The 21,190-nt window shown below is 37.1% G+C and overlaps 1 pseudogene; it reads right to left on the bottom strand.

Moving 5' to 3' along the window:
* Window positions 1–16,977: 16,977 nt before the first annotated feature.
* LOC110774301 ((R)-mandelonitrile lyase 1 pseudogene) lies at window positions 16,978–19,086 on the bottom strand (annotated as a pseudogene).
* Window positions 19,087–21,190: the final 2,104 nt, after the last annotated feature.

Raw genomic sequence — 21,190 nt, 5'->3', positions numbered from 1 at the left:
GTAACTTCAAATCTCACCAAAGTTGTCCTCTCACAAATGAATCACTCGGGAGAGGGTTACAATGCATCACTCAATAATAGACATGAGAATAGAGTTAAACCATAAGGGACTTAACTCAAAATTAGCAAGCTGAAAAACATGCATGAATATGATCTCAAGAAGGATGCTAAACACTCAAAAGCTGAAAAATGTGTGCAAATCAACCACATGACATTTAGGATCAATTTAGGTCTTTATTATAGGTTGTAATGGGGCTAAGGGTGCAAGGTGAGTAAGAAATGAAGGATATGGATACAACAAAGTCCAAGGAACTCACAATGTAAGAGCATATAATCGTTGACTAAAAGACTTTGAAACATCACGCTTAAGATTTTCAATTTTTTTTTTTTTTTTTTTTTTTTAATTTTTAGATTAGGGGTGATCAAATAGACCACAAAGCCTTGTACCTCCACTAATTATGATTCAGACTCCTTCCTTCCATTCGAACAACTAAGAAACATGGAATTGGATTTGAAACCATTGCCACTTAACCACAACTTTTCTCTTTTCTTTCACCCTTTGAGTGAAGTACTCTTTTTTTTTTTTTTTTTTTTTTGAAATGTAATAACCCTTCCCAAACTTAGCATGAAAAACATATCTAAATTAAAGCTCATGAGTTCTTTAGAAAGGTATATTCTTGTTTTTCAGGCTAAGGCTAGAAGTAAAAATTGGTTACTTGAAAGAAAAGGCTTACATACATATAGGCTCAAGGTGGTTAACAATGGAAAATCATGCTTAAGCATGCATACGGTTAGCTTGAAAGGCACAAACGGTCCAAAGAGGGCCTCAATATCATTTCTCAAATGTCATGTAATCAAATTGCACAAGAATGAGTGACTTTTAAGTGCTCAACCAAATCAATGAATAATGAGATCAAACAACAACTCGGATGACAAGAAAATAAGAATATGTGTATAACACTCATGAATTGAAGCAAAAGGCTCAAAGCTCACATTATATGGTTATACAAGTCTAATTCATGCTTGATACAATTCTTTGGATCATGCAAATCCCTCAACTGGAGAATTATGAAACAAATGGCAAGTGCATAGAAGGTTTCAAACATATCATGCTAGAACGATGCCATTTAGTGAATAACAAATTTTTTTTTTATTTTTTATAGCATTTTCAATCAAGTCATGTAAACATTCATCACAATCTCATCGTATATGTCCGGAAAGTGACTTGAAAACAAAAAGACTCAAAACAGAAAAGAAAACAAAATAAAAGAAAGCAAGAGTTTAAGTGAAACGAAAAAGACTTGCTATCCCTTCCCAAACTTAAAAATAAACATTGTCCTCAATGTTAAAGAACTTAGGCATCAACAATGTTATAACAAGAAATAAAGGGAATAAAGCAAGTAAAAACAAGAACAAATAAGAAATACAACTACAACACGGCTGCAAAACAAAACGAAACAAAACAAAACAAAACCAAACTGAACCAAACAAAACAAAACAAAACAAGCAGAACAGTAAGCCCTAACAACAGTCCTACGCACGCAGAAATCCAACCCAAAGAAACGCACAAACCAAAATGAAAGCCCAACCCAAAGGAAAGCCCAAAAGCGAAGGAAGTATATAAAACAAAGAAACTGAGTCAGAAACACATAGAGCGAGGACTCAGAAAAATAAAAAAAAGTGGGCCCTGATGTCTCGGCTCCTGTGAGTCACGGGATACAAAGTGAGAGACGTGCCGACAAGCAGAGGTCTCTCTCACGGTCCCAAGCCAGAATTATTGCCTTCATAGGAAGGCGTGACGACTTTCGTTTCTTGAAAGCGCTGAAAGGCGGAAATGCAATTAAAGGGGTTGGGGGACAGGTGAGGCGATAGAGGGGGATAGGCCGCAAGGGCCGCGCCAAACCAGAAGCGCAGTGGCTAGGGTTACGTAGAAACTAACTCTATAAAAGAAGAAGAGAAAGAGTTGGGGCAAAACACACAAAACTCAGAAACACACAAAAGAGAAAAGCAAGAACAAAAGAAAAGAAAGTTCAAATGGCCTCTTCCTACCCATTCTCGCTGGATCTCAACCTAGCTCAACCAACTCAGACTCAGGGCCAAGCAGTGGCACCAGTGTGGATGCCCTACTTTGCCTCAGCACGGGGGCACGTGACAGTGAATGACTCGATACTGCTGGACAACGATGTTGCCCTTGGAGTTGCTAGAAATCTAGTGACTCCCAAGGATATACGGGTGCTGGGATCAAGGGATGACAACCGGGTCGTGAGCGATGCTCTGGCACTAAGCGTGCAAAGCACAGCAACAGTCGCAAGTGTGGGTCATCGCCTAATTGCGAAGTCCCATGAGGTGGAGGTGCTAAGAGGTCAGTTGGCGGCAGAGCGAAGTATGGTTGAAGAGTGCCAGAGTATTATTAAAAGTTTAAAAACAGAAAGGGCAAGGATACTAGAGGTGAATCGACACCAGCTGGAGGCGTTGCGGGAAGAGAACAAAAATCTCTCAAAGATGGTAAGTGTTTACGCCCATGACATGAGAAAGCAGCTGGAGGACATAGACCGACCGGGAAAACGCAAGAAAACAGACCGCGAGAGTGGTTACGCTCAAGCTAAGAATGCAATCTTTGGGAGCTCGAGTGATGAGCCCCAAGAGGCTGTGCGTGAAGCCCCGGAAGTGGATAGCCAAAGGGCTAAACTCAAGGGTCCTATGGTCGAGACACCGAGCACTGGAAAAAAATGATTCTAGTGTATTATTGGTGTGCCTGTTTGTCTTTGCCTTTCGGTGAAATTTTTTTTTTTTTTTTTTTTTTTTTTTTTGGTTTCAATTTCTCGTTTTCGGAAATAAAAGAAAAGAAAGTTGCAAAAGACAAAGAAGAAAAACAAAACGCACTTCCCAAACTTGAATAAAGGGAATGCGACAAACTAAAAAGAAACAAAGCACACTTCCCCAACGGAAATAAAACAAAGACGACAAACTAAAAAGAAATCAAAACACAATGCACCAGAAAACAGGGAGGGAAAGAAAGTAAAGTGAAAGCAGAAATGCTTCCCTGTTTAACTTGACTCATCCGCAAATTTCTCCGGAAATACAAAGTGGTGTCGGCTCCCCTATGAGAATAAGTCTATTTAAACCACTTCTCGGTTGAAAGAAGGAGCATCCTGCATTTCAACCTGCAAACTCAAGAAAAACCATCAAAAAGCCCAGACAGAAAAATCAATGGCATCCCCAGATATGCTTGTTGATGACCTTAACCTTGAGTTGTCGCTTGCACCACCAAATGCCCAGATACGGGCTCCTCCAAACCCTATCTTCCCAAACTCCTCATACCATCATGGTTCGGCCTCGAACTTCTCTGAGGTGGTGCCGCGTAGGGCAGTAATGCCGGAGGGCATGACTGTCAGCAGACTGACAGTTGCAGATCATCTGCATGTGGCGCAGAGGTCTGACCAGATGGCAGTGGACGAGTCCCACAATCTAACCGTGCTCAACGCGGTCTCGGCCACAAATTTGGGCATGCGCCTACTGGCAAGAACACGAGAGTGCGGGGCACTGAGTGAGGAGGTGGCGGCCCTGAAAGCTTTGGTGGCGGACCTGCAGAAGCGGCTCTACAGTGCCAACCAGCATGTAGAGATGCTGCAAAAAAGGAATGATGATCATGTAGAGCTGCTGCAGATTCTACAAGCAAGAACAGATAGAGGCAATTAGCAGAAGCCTCAGGTGGCGCAGAATGCAACAATGAACGTGTGATTAGGAATTTTATGTATGCATTTTCAAGTTTATAAATGTAATCACATGTTATGAAATGGAATAAGCATTTGAGCCAAAGTTCAGAGTGTGCAATCATGAAGCAATCTACTTCCCAAACTTACTAACAAAATAGAAACACAAACAAATAAAAGAAAGAAAGAGTAAGAAAAACAAAGAGAAACAACAAGAAATTCGAAATTACCTTGGTTGGAAAATTGTAACCCTAACACAAAAATTAAATAAATAAAATTAAATAAAAGAAAGTTTGAGTCTAGAGAAACTCCACTTTGAAGCGATTAGGACGACAACAAACTTCTTCTATTCACCTTGGGTTGCCTCCCAAGAAGCGCTAAGTTTAAAGTCTTTTGCCGGACTTCCAACATACCATGGTCACTTAGGGGGTTTTGGCTCAATCGCCTCCTTGTGCCGAACATGAAGTTTCTTCAAATCTCTTTGCCATCTAATCAACCCATTTCGTATTCTTTTCTTTTTATGCGCATGAGTAGATTTCAAAAGCAATTTTAAGCGCTCTTCAATACGTGGATTAGATGGAGGAGGCACATATTTAGGGTCGGGTGGCCTTCTCATTTGAGTAGAAGGAGTGACATTGAACATATGATTGGTGCTTGGAACATGGATGTTCAGCTTGTCTTCCTTTAGTACTTCAACAACAGAATATGGCATTAGATTAATTGAAGCACCGAAATCAATTAAAGGTTCCTCAAACAATTTATCACCAACTATACAAGGAATTGTGAAACTTCCTGGATCTTGCAAATTGGGAGGAAGCTTCCTTTGCAAAACAGCAGAAACCTCTTCCGTTAATGCAACAGTTTCGCATTCCTTGAGCTTGTTTGCATCCAAGGAAGGAATATTGACTTGCAATTGCTTGAAAGTTTCCAATATGTCCTTGGCATGTTGATTTTTCCTAGAACTCATCAACCTGTGAGGAAAAGGAGCATGTAAGATATCTTCATCAGTAGGTTCACGACTTACCTTCTCCTTTCTTGCCCTTCTTGCAAGTTCATGCTTTGGGATCCACTCAGGTGAAGATGCTGCTTGTTTATCTTCCCCCATGTTGATTTCATCCTTTTCCTTAAGCTCAGTCACTTGTTCAACCTGCATTTCATCAACATTGTGAATCAAATTTTTAGAACCATCAATTTCACCAATTACCTTACCAGTTCTCAAGGTAACTGCTTGAACATGCTCACGCCCATTTTGTATCACTGTTTGGCTAGACATTATCCTAGCTTCCCTTTGACTCAAAGATGTGACAATTTGCCCCACTTGATTTTCTAGATTGGCAATGGCCTTAACCATTTTCTGCATGTGGGTATCATTCCTCTGCATATGGGTGTCATTCCTCTGCATGATGAAACTATCTGTGTGTCTAACCATTGAAGCAACAATTTCTTCCAAAGTTGGTCCTTGAGGTGGTTGGTGAGATTGACTAAGTGGTGGTGGATTATAATATTGGGGTTGACCATAAGGTGGACAAGTATTATGTTGGCCTTGATATGGTTGATATGACCCTTGTTGAAAATTTGGATTGTCGGTCCACCAGAAGTTTGAATTATTTCTCCACTCCGAATTGTATGTTTGTCGGAAATATTCATTCATAGGCAATTCATTATGAAATGAGCCAAAAACATTTGCTTCTTCCATCACAAATTTATTGGAGTATTCTTACATAGTAAGTTCCACAATTTCAGTTGCGGCTACCATTGGAGATGGTGGAGGTGACTCCTCGGATGTTCCTGTAGGAAAAAGAAACAAAAACAAATCAAGATAAAATGAAACAACAATCAATAAACAAAAATAAAACTAAGTACTCTAAACATACTCAAACAAAACAAATAAGCAACCGTGCCAGTTCCCCGGCAACGGCGCCAAAAATTGTTGCATTCCTAAAAGGACACAAATTAATTTGCAAACAACCAATTAAAAATACCCGCAAGTGCACGAATCTATTGAAGTATAGATTATGTAAGTACGGGGTCGATCCCACGAAGAACTTGTCGGCTTCCTATAAGTTCTAATTTGAGTACATAAAGAACACTTATTTAACACACCACAAATGCACAAATGAAAGAGGGAAACTAGAAATGAGTAAAGAAGTGTAAAAGAAATGGAACAACACAAGAAAACTAGAGAAAAACACAAACAGCACTTTCTATCGCCATTTTATCACCTGTTTATCACCTGTGAACAGTGCCGTGAACAGTGATCAGTGAGATGAACAGTGCCGTGAACAGTGAACAGTGACGACCGGTCGTTTTTCGGCAGTCGAAATTTCAATAAACGTGTGATGAGCGACCGGTCGTGAACAGTAACGACCGGTCGTTTTTGGGCAGATTCGTTTCTCTGTTTTTCAATTTCGACCTCTGTCCAGTGTTTTGCCTATAACTTTCCAACCGTACGTCAAAAATTCACGTTCTTTATACGGTTGGATTCAGAACAGAAAATGCAAGAACACAACGCGGACCAAAAGTCCAAAACAATTACGGAAACAAATAAAATTCAGTATCAAAGACACACCACGTATCAAACACACAACTCACACACACATTGGGGGGGGGGGGTTTGATTTGTTTCAAGTGACCTATTTCTATTGCATGAAAGTAAATGGACTTTGAATTTAAATGAGAAAGGCAGAGATGAAATATCAAAGAGTGGAATTAAAAAGTAACAAACACTAGGGTTTCGGAATCCACCCTAAACAATTCTACCCAAGTTCATGAATACTCAAGTGATGAACTCTAAACGTGTTGATGAAAATGTTCGCAATCAAGGCCATGGGTCGTGGCTCAAGATGCATTGATTCTCTCTAATATACGTAAAGTGCATGGTTCGTGCTACAATACTTGTGCCCTCCCCATAACCGAACCTAGGTATGGTTCGTACTTTGATTCAATTACAAGGAGAACCCATTAAGTTCAAAGAGAATATGAACATCACAAGAATCCTAATAGCATGGTGTTTACATTAGGTATTCAAGAAACCAATTCACATGGATGATTCTTACTTCATCCATTTATTGCTTAGGATAACATGAAGATACACATAATCCCAACAATCTCAAGAAGCATGCTTTCAAAGATGGCCAACCAAGGAAAAACACACATCAAGGATAGATTAATTTGGTGAATTGGAATTCATCAACAATATCTAGAAATTCATACACTCAAGTATCAAAACAATAAGGTAATCATGTTTAGGGCTTCAACCTAAGCCCTAGCTATAGAGTTTAGTTGCTCATACTTATTTCAAATACAAACTCAAAATGAAATTAGAAAGAGTTTACAGATTTTCAGAAAATGATGAAAGCTTCAAGATCATCAATGGTGGAAGTCTTCTTCTCCACTTTTCTTGGCTGCACCTTGGCTTTCTCCAAGCTCCAAACTCTCCAAAATCTGCTCTCAATCTGTATAGAATGTGGAATAGCCTGATTTCCCACGATCAAAAGGCTCCCAATATCAGATTGCAATTTTGACTTCTCCTCCCTCTCTCCTCCTTTCCAGCTTTTACCTTTTAATATAAAACTACCACCTTTGATAAAGCCTTAGCCCATTGTCCCCTTGCCATGATGGAGCTTTGACTTCACAAAGATGCCAAAAGCTCAGAAAATATCTATTTTACAAATGTAATTCCTTGTTACCAAGAGTTATGGTAACAAGAAGTTAAGATGACACAAGGGAGGTAAAAGCTGGCCAAATCCGGATTTCCAGAACTGTGGTAACATGATGGATTGGTTGGATAGGCAATACTTGTCCAATGGAGCTCAAATTTGGATATGTTGTAGTTAACATCCATTGGAACAAGTCTCATGAAGATCATGACCTCATCCGAGCACCAGAGCATGTTGATCCCAGGCCAAGAAGTTGACCTACGAAAATGAACAAAAACAGAATTTATAACTAATAATGCACTTTTAGCTCATTTTCATCCCAACCAAGGCAAAATCTAAGAAAACACAAAAAGGAAGTAAAAAGCTATAAAATGTCAAGAACTAACTCAAAATAGTGGGTGAATAACATGAAAAATCATGTGTAAAAATGAACCGAACAGCGACAAAATATTTCATCGCGCAAACTATTAAATTAGTTTATTTTAGTTTAAAATTTTCAAAAAATAAAAAAATTTTAAAAAATGAATAATTCGTCGCGCAAACCTTTGCGCGACGTTAACATTCGTCACGCAAAGTACATTTGCGCGACATTAACTTTCGTCGCTCAAAGTTGATAATATTCGTCGCGTAAAGTAATTAGTATTCGTCGCACAAAGTTGTTATTTTCCGTCGTGCAAAATTGTTATTTTCGTCGCGCAAAGTCGTCATGATTCGTCGCGCAAGTTGTTATCCTTCGTCGTGCAAAGTGGCTTTGTGCGACGAAGAATTTTCGTCATCGCGCAAACCCTTTCTTTACGAGTTTTGCGCGACAGAACTTGCGCGACCAAAATTTCGTCGCCCAAACTTTGCGCGACGAAATTTTCCTTTGCGCGACCAAAAATCATTCGTCGCGCAAAGTGTTTTTTGTAGTAGTGCATATAGCTAGTACTGATTATGAGGGAATAGTAACAGTTTGGGATGTAAATACTTGGAAAGTATGTGATGTTACTTACACATTCTGATTTTTTGTGTGTGATTTGAATTTGTGTACTTATTCCCTCAACCTTCAATTTTTGTTGCTCATGCTTAAATTTTCCATCAGAGTGTCATGGAATATGAAGAACATGAAAAACGTGCTTGGAGTGTTTGATTTTTCATGCACAGAGCGCACGAGGCTTGTATCTTGTAGTGATGATGGTAAGGTAGTGTCAAAATCTTTAAAATCTTAAACCAAGTCTTGTATTATGCTTAGGTGATTTGAAATGTAATGCAATACCCGTTTCCTTTTGGAAAAGCAAAGAAACGTTATGCTGCACACTATATTATGTTTCTTCTATTTATTAAAGAGTTATTTACCCTAACACCCCATAGGGGTAAAATGCTATACTCACTATTTGCAAAGTCGAGATGTTGTTAACTATGCTACTAAGTTTTTTGTATGCTTGACTTAAGGGCTGGCAGGTTTAGGCTACCAGAATACGTGATATACGCTTGTATCTGGTTTATGCAGTATATGCAAGTTTGCATATATAGGATGCTAGATTGATGCGTTATGGGTGTAGTATCAATAACTGATCAGTTCTCGTATTTCAGCTGGGAGAAAATAAATTTGTTAATTTTGCTAGAAATTAATGGATTCAGAGAAATATTGATATGTCCTTCCTTCTGTACTTTTGACGTTACATATTGGTTGTCGAATTGTTTAGTATGTTTTAGCAATGCCAATAATTGTGGTGTATGCTTGAGTTAAGGTCTGGCTAACAATACTTAAATATTAGATGCCCCATATTTGGCTACGGTCACAGTTTACCACCTACCCCATCTGCAATTTAATAGCTAACTGTTGAGCATTGTTGTTCTATTTGACAGGCATCATTTCCAAGTATGAAGAAGAGAAGGAAAGGCTCTGCACACGATATGAACAACTGAGTAAGCAACAAAACTCCTTTACTCCTCCTTATATTGAAATCGAATACACCAAAATTTTCTGATGGGTTGATGTTGTGTCAGGAAAGAAAGAAAGGAGTCTGATATCTGAGCATGAGAAAACTTGTACTGATAAAATTGCTAAACTGGAAGAGTCCTTGAAAAAGAAGAAGCAGGTACTACCCCTCTCTCTCTCTCTTCCTTGAAAAGAAAAAAAAGAAGCTTGTACTGATATCTCCATGTATATATATTTGTGCAAACATGTCTCAAAACCCATTTTCTGTTTATAAACTTAGGATGACATGACTTTCAGCGTTCTGAGAAAGACTCTTGGCTCATTTCTGGAGAGTACTTCAGACGAGGACATCCCAGCTGATGATTGAATGAACATTCAACTGTTTGAGCTCAAGTCTCTAGTTACTTTTTCCCCATAAAAGATGTTACATTTGTTAATACTTGCAATATGATATGGTACATGGTTCTGGTTCTGCCATAGGTGTAAAGTTGAATTTCAGATACAGTACCACATTATTACATGCTGCATGTGCAAAATGTTTAAAATTAGTCACAAATTAATTCACAAATTTTCCTCTGTACAATTTCTAGGCACGCCTCACATAAGCAGTTTAATGAACAAGATTGGCAGGGGGAGGTGGGTGCCCCTGTTGAATAGACCATGGAGGGCGCTTGTTGTGTTTCTACAGATAAAAACATTTCACATCCAGTCATACATAAGAAACACAAGCAATTGCATTCTGATCTATTTACAACAACTATATACAAATGACAATACATGTTGTTTCAAAAGTGTTTTCTTATTATTCTCCCTTAAAAACAATTACTATTACAAATGAAAGAACAACATGACGTCTATAAATATGAAGCAAAAAAATAGAACTTTCATTATTGTACCCATGTGAAAGTCTACAAATCCCATAACCTCTTCTAATTTTTATTTCAAAGGAAATTTGTCTTCTTTTTTTGTTTTTTGTTTTTTGGGGAGGAGGATAAGAAATATAATCTCATCATCAGGCAGTTTTTTCAGAGCATCTTATCCCTGTCCTCGGTAATTCCACGATAACCATGGAAACAAAGTTTTCTCCAATAACTTCTTACAAAATTTCTGATTTCACATATGAACAAGAAAAAAGAAAAAGAAAAAGAAAGTATTTTCATGTAATTCAGAGATTATGCCCAAATTTGTCCCGAACACTACTAGCCTATCTGCAGTGAGACTCACAAGTGTATTCCCATAACGACACAATTAATGGTTTCAATGTTTCCACAGCACATTGTTTACTTACTCCAATTTCGGTCACAAACTGACAAGAGGAACACCTGACAGATGAAGCTCCATATGGATACATCAGCAACACTGCACAACTACCACATTTAACTTGTCCAAACTAATCAGCTGATTGCATAACTTTTGCACACTATTGCATAAACAATGACTTGATTTTAAGTCCATTGGCACTTGTGGTTTAGTGCTGAAATATTGCACACTGCATATGGACCTTCGAAATTGCGTAACACATGAAAAAGAATTGATTGATTGACCCTAATCAACTCAAAAGATCAGGTGTACATATTTTATATTTCATGTTAGTTTAGATCACACATTATTTTGGGGTCATGCACTGCTTCTTTGAATGAAGTTCAATGCAACTGCAGTCTCTCTTTCTCCTTTTACATTGTTATCAAATTTTGGCAATACTTGCGCTAGGCGTACAGTATCATCACAAGATTACATGAAGTAAGAAAACCTACAACAATTTTGGAAAAGGCAAAAAGAGGAGAGAATGAGACCGAGAATGTTGCTTACTAGATACACTAAGTGAAAGAGGAAGAGAGAAGAACCTTGTAGCACAAAGTTGACTGTTTGACAGCATGAGCATTGAGCATGCCTGGCTCCTCGTGGATATTTAAGCAGGCGAAGGCAAGAACCACAAACCATTTGAGCTAATTCTGCATCACAATTAGATAGCTCATCAAGTGAGAAAACCTTTCACTATGTATAAAACCTGAGATGAAAGGATCTATGGAACATTCTTCTAAGGAATCTAAAGATCAACATAATACATGTAGGCACTATTGTAAAATTTCTAGTACAAGTGGTCGAATTTCTATATTAATTTGGTATAGCTGATCGGCTACACTCTGTTTGTTCCAATTTTTAAAAAAGAAATAGTATAGTTTTTTAATTGTTTTTAAAAGAAATAGTATAGCCGACCGGCTATACTCGATTTTTAAAAACTTTTTTAAAGAAATAGTATAGCCGCACGGCCATACTTGTTTTTTTATAATTTTTTTTATATAAAAGAAATGCTATGCAAAGCCTTGGCCACTGTTTTTAAAACATTTACACAAATTGCCATTGTATAGTCAATTCTAGGGGTGGGCATCAAAACCAAAATACCGAAACCGTCCCGAACCGTGCCCATCTCGTGCCGTCCCATTTGGTGTTGAAGTGTAAACAGGATGATACCATGTCATCCCATTACTATTTGGCACGACACCGGTTCTAAATTTGTGATCTCGTTTAGTGCCATAACGTACCGAACAGTACCGGGTAAATAATAAATCCCAATTTCAGTTTGTCCTCTCCCACGAACATTCGACTCGAGCTTTGTTTCCTCCGTCCTTTCCTTCCCTCTATCTATTCTTCTCTTCTCTTCTCCTTTCTCAGTCATCAATTTGAAGCCGTAATTCCCAAATCCTCCACCATCGATTGATCTCATCTCCTCCTCCTCCTCCTCCTCCTCCTCCTCTCTCTCTCTCTCTCTCTCTCTCTCTCTCTCTCTCTCTCACATTCATATACGAACATGTGTTGCATTTGTTGGATCTTAATTGTTTATTACTTTATAATGTTGCATTTGTTTATAAGAACATGTCTGGATTTTATTTTTTTGTGTAGAATATGCAAGTACTGAAGCTGCTGCCACCAGTACAAACACATTAGATTTAGATCCAAAGGGAAAGGGACATGCCAAGTAGCCTTGAATCTTGATTGTTCTGTTTTTTTGTTTCTTTTCTTGGTTTGTAATTTAATTTGCAATCATTAAGGGTTGTTAAGTTACTTTCATTTATAAATTGTAAGTTGTAACTATATGTGAGATTTCCATTTCTTGCTTTGTACTTAATTTGGCTTGATTTGCTTTGTAAAAGCCTATGTGGAATTTCCCCATTTCTTGCTTTGTAATTAATTTGACAGGTCGTGAACTTGAACTCTTGATTGATGGTTTGCTTTGTTTGTATTAGGCTTGATTTGTAAAAGCCTATGTGAGATTTGATTTCCAATTCACTTGAACTTTGTAAAACTCTTGAATGACTGTTTGTTTGTATTATGCTTGATTTGTAAAACTTTATAATTTTGTGTTATGCAAACAGGTTTTTTACGGTATAAAAAATGATACCGAATCATATCGGTCCCGTTTGGGGCTGGTATGGTTCGAATTTTTTTTTGAAAACCCCTCATCCCATCATGTCCCGTCCCAATGCCGTGTTATCCCTTACCATGCCCAAGCCTAGTCAATTCTCTGAATTTTATTAATTACTGCAATCAATAAATTAATATCACATTTCTACAATTAATTTATCAAACACTTTCAACCAGTGAATACCTTATGGTGAGGTATATATGTCTTTGGGTGGTTTGATTTACCGGCTTTGCAGGTTTGTGTATACCTCCTTCCTAGGTAATTTCATATCATATATCTCCTCCATAGGTAATTAACATTCATATGTATACCTCCTCCGTAGATAAATAGCATTCATATGTATACCTCCTCCATAGGTAATTTACCTATCCATACCTAATTAACATTTATGTATATTCCTAGTCAATTGATGATTATACCTCCTCCATAGGATTGTAAGAAGAAAAAGAAGAAAGAAGAAAGAAGAAAGAAGAAGATGAAGAAGATGAAGAAGATGAAGAAGAAAGATTATAGAAAATTTATTTATTTAGTTTTTGTATCAGCGCATGTTTATGGGATTTTCAAAATTAAAATGGATAGACACGAAAATATTTTATAATTCAAATCATAATTAACTAAAAGGTCAAATATAGTAATTATTGGCCTACAATTAATTTCTTACCCGTTTATGAATTGTAATCAGAATCAATAGTTGTATTAATTAGCTAATTATTATGATATAAATCAGTCTTTCCCGATTTAAATCATAAGGGCATAATTGGAACATGAAAATAAATTTTTTTTTAAAAAAAATGATTATATCATAAAATTAGAAAAGGAATATTCCAAAACAAGAGAGAATCAAGCAATCAAAGTATCTATACCAATGAAATCCTACGGATTTAGGGGGCCTCGAAAGGAAAGAATTGGACGCCCTATATGAACCTCACCAAACGAAGGTAGAGGAGACACATCATCAGACACACAAACCTATTTTTCGTCTTGCACTTTTCTTTCCATATACTTAGGATTTTACTTTTCAAGCATCTGGTGTAGCAAGTTCTTCCTTTTCCTAGTGCAAGTTTAATTCAATTTACATTTTCTTGTCTTTTATATTCATTATTTCAATTGCTTTACTTTTCATTGTTATCGTATTTTCATTAAGTTTAATTTAGTTTATTGTTCTTATCATTCTTATCGCTTTTATTTCGTTCTTGCTTTATTTATCGCTTTGATCTATCTTATCCCACTTTTATTCCTGTCTTTACGTTTAAGCGTACATTTAATTTAATTGCACTATTTTCACTAAAAAAAACCTAAAAATCACAAAAACATCCATACGAATCCTAACCATCCTCGAGCCTGATGAAGTGAAAGAACCTAGGCCAAGAGAAGGTTCCTTGCTTGGCTGATCAATCCCTTGATCAGAATTCAAAAGCGCAACATATCCATTCAAGCCCAAATTCGTGGCTTGGTGGTGGCAGTCCCCGCACTCAAAAGAAGAATGACCAAAAGTTCCTTCCGTCGGCCATCTCGGCCAAAAAGAGGGAAACATAATTTATACAAAACTCATTAATTACGCAGTTGCGCCCCTCACTTCGACTATAGATAGCTTGCCACTAGCTAGTTTCGGTCAAAATACATGCATGCAGGGACGAAGCTAGAATTGTAAAGTTAGGATGGCCGAAGTAGAAAATACAAGTATGTAAAATAACTAAGTATTCAATAATTACATGTTTATAGCTAAATATTTCTAATTTAGTTATGTCTAATATGTTTTCAAGGGAATTTTAACTTAAATTATAAGTACTTTAGGGAGATTGATGGTTCCACAACCTTTTGTTGGACTAAGATCAACAATTTTGACAACAACAGCTAGGTCATTTTTACAAGCTTGTGACGGACGATTTGTGGCTCCAACACATTTGACCAAGAAAGTATCACCGCACTCTGCTTCCTTTCTCCACAATAGCCTGCCTACAGCTGCAACCCAAATGCCTTTGTCTTCATTTTTGAAGCATGCAGAGGCTACAAAGGACAATCAATGGTTAAAATTAATCTAAGCTACACATTAAACCTTAACATAGTATTTACAGGGACGGACCCAGGATTTCAAATTGGGGTGGGCTAAATTTACATTATGCACAAACCTAGAAAACTCGACTCGAGTGAATTTCATTGATCACAAAAAAAATATATCCTAATCAAGAGGACATAATGAGTTTTACCCCATAAAATTCATCTAGTACATGTCACTTTTTTGTTTTCTACGAGTAGGAGTGTGTGAAGTGAAGAATATGTTATTTTCTATCAAAAAAGAAAATAGGGGTATTTTCAACCAAAAAATGGGGGCTTAGCCTTTGGCCCTTTTTGTACCAAAAATAAATAAATAAGGAGAAGGTTTAGGGTTGAGTAACTGACCCTGACTTATATCTTAATATTTCTAGTGCAAAATTGCAAAAGAAAAAAAAAAAAAAAGAAAGAAGAAAAAGTCCAAAAACAAAACAAAAGGAATGATCATAGACTCATAACAGTGGAGCACCCAAGTGGCCCACAACCAATAAAAGAGTGCAGTGCGTGGTTGTCTATTGGCTGGGCTGAGTATATTAGTTTAGGCTGAAAAAAGACAAAGTTACCTGGGCTATAGCCCAGGTTAGCCAAAGGGTAGGTCCGTCCCTGAGTATGTACATCAAACCAAATAAAATTCAAGCAATTTAGGGAAGCAATGTATGGATTATTATTTTGTAAAAAGTAATATAATAAAGTTACCAAAGGCCAAACGGGGTCTAGGCCAATAAAAAAGGATCATCTTCTACTCGATATTGAACTTGTCTTTTTTTCGACAGTTCATTTTCTTGTTGACAAGTTGTTAGTAAACAATCCGTGCACAACATAAAACCAGAGATATGGATCTTGCGAACTTGGAGACCATCGTCCAAGCGGTGTTACAAGCTTTGCAGAACAACTAGAATGGACATAATATGAATCATCCAGATCGACAAGATGTTGATGACCTGAACGCGTAAAATGTACAAAACGTAAATGCGAACGAGATTGAGCGTGAACAAGAGCGCTAACTGAAGTTGAGACTCACAAAAAGAGTGAACAGCTAGGGGTTTTTTTTTTTCTTTCTCCATACTTGAGTACAGTAGTATGAACTTTCTCCATTCTTGAGTACAGTGGATTGCCCTAGCCGTTAATGCGAAAAAAAAACCTAGCCGCTCTCTCCTTCTGTGAGTCTAAAAGAAAAACTCTACATAGGGGGAGGAGGAAGAAGCGTCATTGCCCCTCCTCCCCTCCTCCTCTCCTCTCTCCTCACCCTATTTTTTTTTGGGTTAGTGAATAAGTTCACTGTGGTGTTTTGAATAAGAAGCCTCTTTTGTGGTGATTTCTTCTGAGCCATGCTCAGATTGAAGTTCCCCACATCCCTTTTAGGCTTTCTCAAACAAATCATTCTCTCAAAACCAGCTCTCTAACACTGCTCATGTTCTATAAATTTGGGTCTACATCATCTTTGATAGAGATTGCTACAAATCACCCAACTGTTCTTTGAAAAGGTAGTTGTTTTCGTTTATCTATTCGCTCTTATGCGTAGGTGGTGGGTGTGGCCATGATGACACTTTTTTAGGTGGTGGTGATAGAGTTCGTTTAGGCTCATAGGTTGCTTTAGGATTTCGGTTATGTTGGGTATGTGTGCTTTATTTGAGCTTATGGTTAATTGTGGTGTTGTGGGATAGTAGTTTTAGTATGACTTTAGTTTTATTTTTAACATGTTAGTTTGTTGCCCTTTGGGAATTGGTATTTTCAATATTTTTTATTGTACTGTTGAAGTTTATTTTTATAAAAATACAAATTAAATTAAAATTCAGGTATCTACTGGGTTTTGCAAGGACAAGCTATATGGAAGAGTGTTTTTATTTTATTATTTTTTACATAACTCAGCATTACAAGGGAAATTTATTTAATATGAAATAAAGAGGTACCCCGGGGGGAGGGGGGGATTAGAAAAGTGCGTAAGCCCTTTTTCCCAACCAAACCCTTATCCCGTTTGAGTCAAAACTCATGGGTTTATTGATTAAGTATATATAAAGCAAAAGGATAATGATGCCATATGGAAGTCCAGGATTTTTGGTTGGAATGTGGAACTACTATAAATAGCCTCCCTTGAAGCTCATCTATCTTGCATAATTTTAATTCCCATATACCTGCCCAAAGCACAAAAATTGAAAGGGGTGAAAAAGGGCAATATGGCATATATAGAATTCATTTCAAGCAAGCGATTTCAACAAAATAATTCTTCAGAATTTCTAGTGGTTTGCAACACATACCTGCCTAACATCATATAGAAGCCTTGAGGGTGGCTTGCTGGCATGGAAGGGAATGTAGAGGCATCAACAACACGTAATGAGTCGATCCCCATAACACGCAAACGGTCATCAACAACCTTCCCAACAAGGCATCCACCATGGTAATGCCAATATGAGGCTACAGTATCCCGACAAAATTTTTCGAAAGATGCATCATCTGATTGGTTTTTCGGCAAAGGTTTTCCGAAGAAATTGAAACCATCTATACCCGGTAAATGTGGATGAGCTCTATATGGTTTTAAATTGTTTGTCCTTAGGAAATTACCAATATTTTTCATACCGCTAACACAATGAGAGAGGTCTGTCGGATTTGAAAAGTAGTTGAACTTGACATTTGGAGCAACTCTCGCATCAATGGATGATCGTAACGTTACATAACCATATGACAGAGGTCCTGAAATTTTGTTAACAATGTGAGCGAAAGTCGAAGTTGGCAAGGGATAAGATGGACTAGGAAAAAGACTAAAGGGTGGAGTGGAATAATTCGACATCGAGATAGAACATTGGTAGAAATCGTCTGTAATGCCCAGTTCCGTTACATATGAGGGTTTCGGTGGCTTTGGCGGCAAAATGTTAACGAAATTACGAGGATTGTCATACACATACTGGCCAACATAAGGATTGTCATGATTAACTTTGATTTTCAGAGATGATAAGTAAGACTCTGGCCCAACACCACTGAGTAGTAGAAGTTGAGGGGTCCCAATTGTTCCTGCACTCAATATAACTTCTCCCTTACTGTGTACAAATGCCTGATGAGACTGTCCTTTAGCATCACTGTATACGACTCCAACGGCTGACAAAGCTGCTTCGGAGAACAGCTTAGAATTAATATGCCATACAAATCAAACGGAAATAGGGAAATTTAGTTCACACTTGGGCCAATACCTGACCTTATATTGCTCCTTCTGTTAGTGTTTAAAAAAACATATAAAATATCAATTTTGGAGTGCAATATACATTACCTCTTCTACTGTTCAAGAAGATGATATTCTCTACTGTGGCATCAACTCCAACTCGCAAGTTGTTTGCGTTTCCGTTATTAAGCAGTTCATCAGCTGCATGTCTTGTTCCATGATTGTCGAAAGTTGAGCCGGTGAGTCTAATTCCTGGTTTGTGATTCAAACTGAATCGATTGTGTGGAGAAATACCAGCCTGGAACAATCCATGTCCTGCAAGAGCTTGCCACTGTTGCCAATTCGGCCTGAAGACAATGGTGTCTTCAATCCACTTATATGCCTTTTTAACCAAATCCATGTCCCATTCAATTCCTGATTGTTTATAGAATGAAATGTTAGCTCTGGCATACACGCCAGCATTGATCATGCTCGTACCGCCGAGGACCCTTCCTCGTACATTATCGATACCATCTCCGGACACAAACCTTTGAACTGGTGTCTGTCCGTTATCTTCTTGCTGGAGATTATATACAAACCCGTCTGTAGTCAACAGGTTTGGATATTCTGTAGGAATAGTGCCCCTTTCCAGAACAAGCACCGAGTACTTTTCTGATAAAGTTGCTGCCAATGAACACCCTGATGTTCCTCCACCAACTACAATGTAGTCATATGTTCCTTCCAATTCTGGATCACTGGCGTTGTAAACAAATTTCAGGTAGCTAAAATCTGCAAAATGTATGAAGAGCTTTCTTTATAGTATATATGCATGAACACTTATATGTACTTGTAGGCGGGAAATTTATCAAAGGAGCGAACAACTGACACCTAGACAGACAAAAGCCCCCTCATAAAAGTGCTAAAAACGAACCTAGGTAAGCATGAGGATAACACCACATCAAAAAAAGAAAAAAAAAAGAAAAGAAAAGCATGAGGATAACTCGGAAGCTGAGACAAATTCCGTTTCCTTTTCTGTGGCGTTTTTTTTTTTTTTTTTTTTTTGAATTTCAAATGAAGTAGTTTACCATGAGGATGATTCTTGGAAAGCGAGTGAACCTCTGAATACTGAAGATGAAGGACAAAAAGGGGCAACACCAATACTATAACTGACATTGTTGATTTCTCCATGTCTTTGAATATTCAAAGCACTTGCACACCTCAAGAATTTATAGAGTGTCTGACTCAGTAAAGTTGAGTTGAATTGTCATGTTGTCCACAATCCGAAGAATATGGCTAAAGTCAATTGCATGAATCAGAAACGATCTGCAATTTTAATAAATAAAAAAGTGAACATAATAAAACTGAAGAAGGGTTCGTGGAGGGAGCATCCGTGTAGGGACTGCTCGTGAGTTCCTTTCAGTTTTGTTTCCGAATTTTTTGGGGGGTTTTTATTGCAAAACATATCTGAGTTTTACAATACGTTGCGTTCTTTTTGTTTTGTTTTTGTCATTTGTGGTCCTCAATGTTAATATAAGTGCTCCACAAGTAGTTCCTGACGTTGTGTCCAAAAGTCTGTTAAATTGATAATGTGGCACACATATAGACCACGCATATCCAATGATATAACGCCATGTGAATTAAATATAAATATATATTTTTTTAAATGATAAACCATAAAAGAAAACTTTAAATAATAAAAAGTTTTAAAAAAAATCACCTCCTCCTCTATCGCACCTCAATCCCCCATCCCCACCCACCTCCCACACCTCTCGCCTCCACCTATGGGATGATTGCTAACCAAAAAATTAGGGATTTCATGAGCTTTGGGTATTTGGGAATTTTGGGAACCGGGGATACATACTGAAACTTTGCTTTGAATACAATTGCAGAACCATTTGATTGATTCATCGAAGAGATGGAAGAGAGGACTGCTGTTTTTTTATTTTTTATAATTATTTTTTCATGTAGGGGCTGGAGGGGGAGTCGGGTGGAGGTGAGGGATTGGCGTGCGATGGAGGAGGTGGTGATTTTATTTTTTTTTCATTTTTTTATTTTTTTAGGTGTTCTTTTATGGTTTATCGGTTTTAAATTTTTTTAAAATTTTTTTTTATTTATTTAATCTTTGTGGCATCATATTATTGTATATGTGAGGCTCACATATGTGTCACATTATCAATTTAACAGACTTGTAGATGGAATATGATGGCATGGACTATTAATGATCACGTTTGTTAACCTTAATGTTCATAAATGAAACCAAAAAAAATTAAAAAGGCACAACCTAATAGTTTCATGAATTTCAAAAACGTTCTGTAATTTAAAAAAAAAAAAAAAAAGTGGGCAAACAGTTATGTTAGTGTAGTGCGCTCTTGCATATATATCTACCACCATCAAAACTAGCATATATATATATATATATATATATATATGAAGATACAAATAAGTGGCTGAAATCAGAATCCACACAGAATGGTCAGGAAGATTCTGAAAAGTCACATCCAACTCAGCTGAATTTGAGCTAAAAATTCAAACAGATATTATCTATCTATACATACAACCAAAAAAAATAATAAATAATAATAAAAACAAACAAGTTGGATGTGCAATTAGACAACAGTACAAATAAAATATTTTTATTTATTTATGAAAAAAATACAAATAAAACTAAGAGGAGATAATTATTTTAGTCCAACTAAGTAATTATGGTTCACACTACCACACACTTGATTTTACTTCGTCCACCCAACATATGCTCCTACCATATGTTTTCGTGTGTTTGAGTGTGATTAAGATCCCACCCACACCTGGGAGAAGAGGATAATAATAATAATAAGCTGATTGTGGTGTGATTTTAAGTGTGATTCAATTACCAAACACTCTAAAATCTCTTAACTTTGAAGTGAAATTGATTTTTGGCAAAAAAACAATCCCAAACAAGGCCTAAATGGTTAAGTGGTATATGATACAAACCACTTAACATGGTGAAAGTTGATAATGATTATTATATTATATACATGTTATATTTAGAAGGTCATATAACCTGAATGTAATATATTATATACAAGTGGTCAACTATGAATGATGTTATCAAGAGTATTAATTTAGAGAATGGCCCTATTATATTATAACTCCAATTGAATAGGTTCTTCACCTCTTATATATTGGTTTGGGTAATCATGATATATTGATGGTGTTACTTATGACTTGTGGAATCCTTAAGACCTTCACAGAATTCATAGAAGTGAACTTCAGCAGCACACCGCTTTTGCCTTTAATTGTAGATGCAAAGGCA

This window comes from Prunus avium, chromosome 1 (genome assembly GCF_965620075.1).
Source record: "Prunus avium chromosome 1, drPruAviu1.hap1.1, whole genome shotgun sequence".
Lineage (NCBI taxonomy): Eukaryota > Viridiplantae > Streptophyta > Magnoliopsida > Rosales > Rosaceae > Prunus > Prunus avium.
The sequence above is the reverse complement of the archived record's forward strand: the minus strand, read 5'-3'. Positions and strand labels throughout refer to the sequence as shown.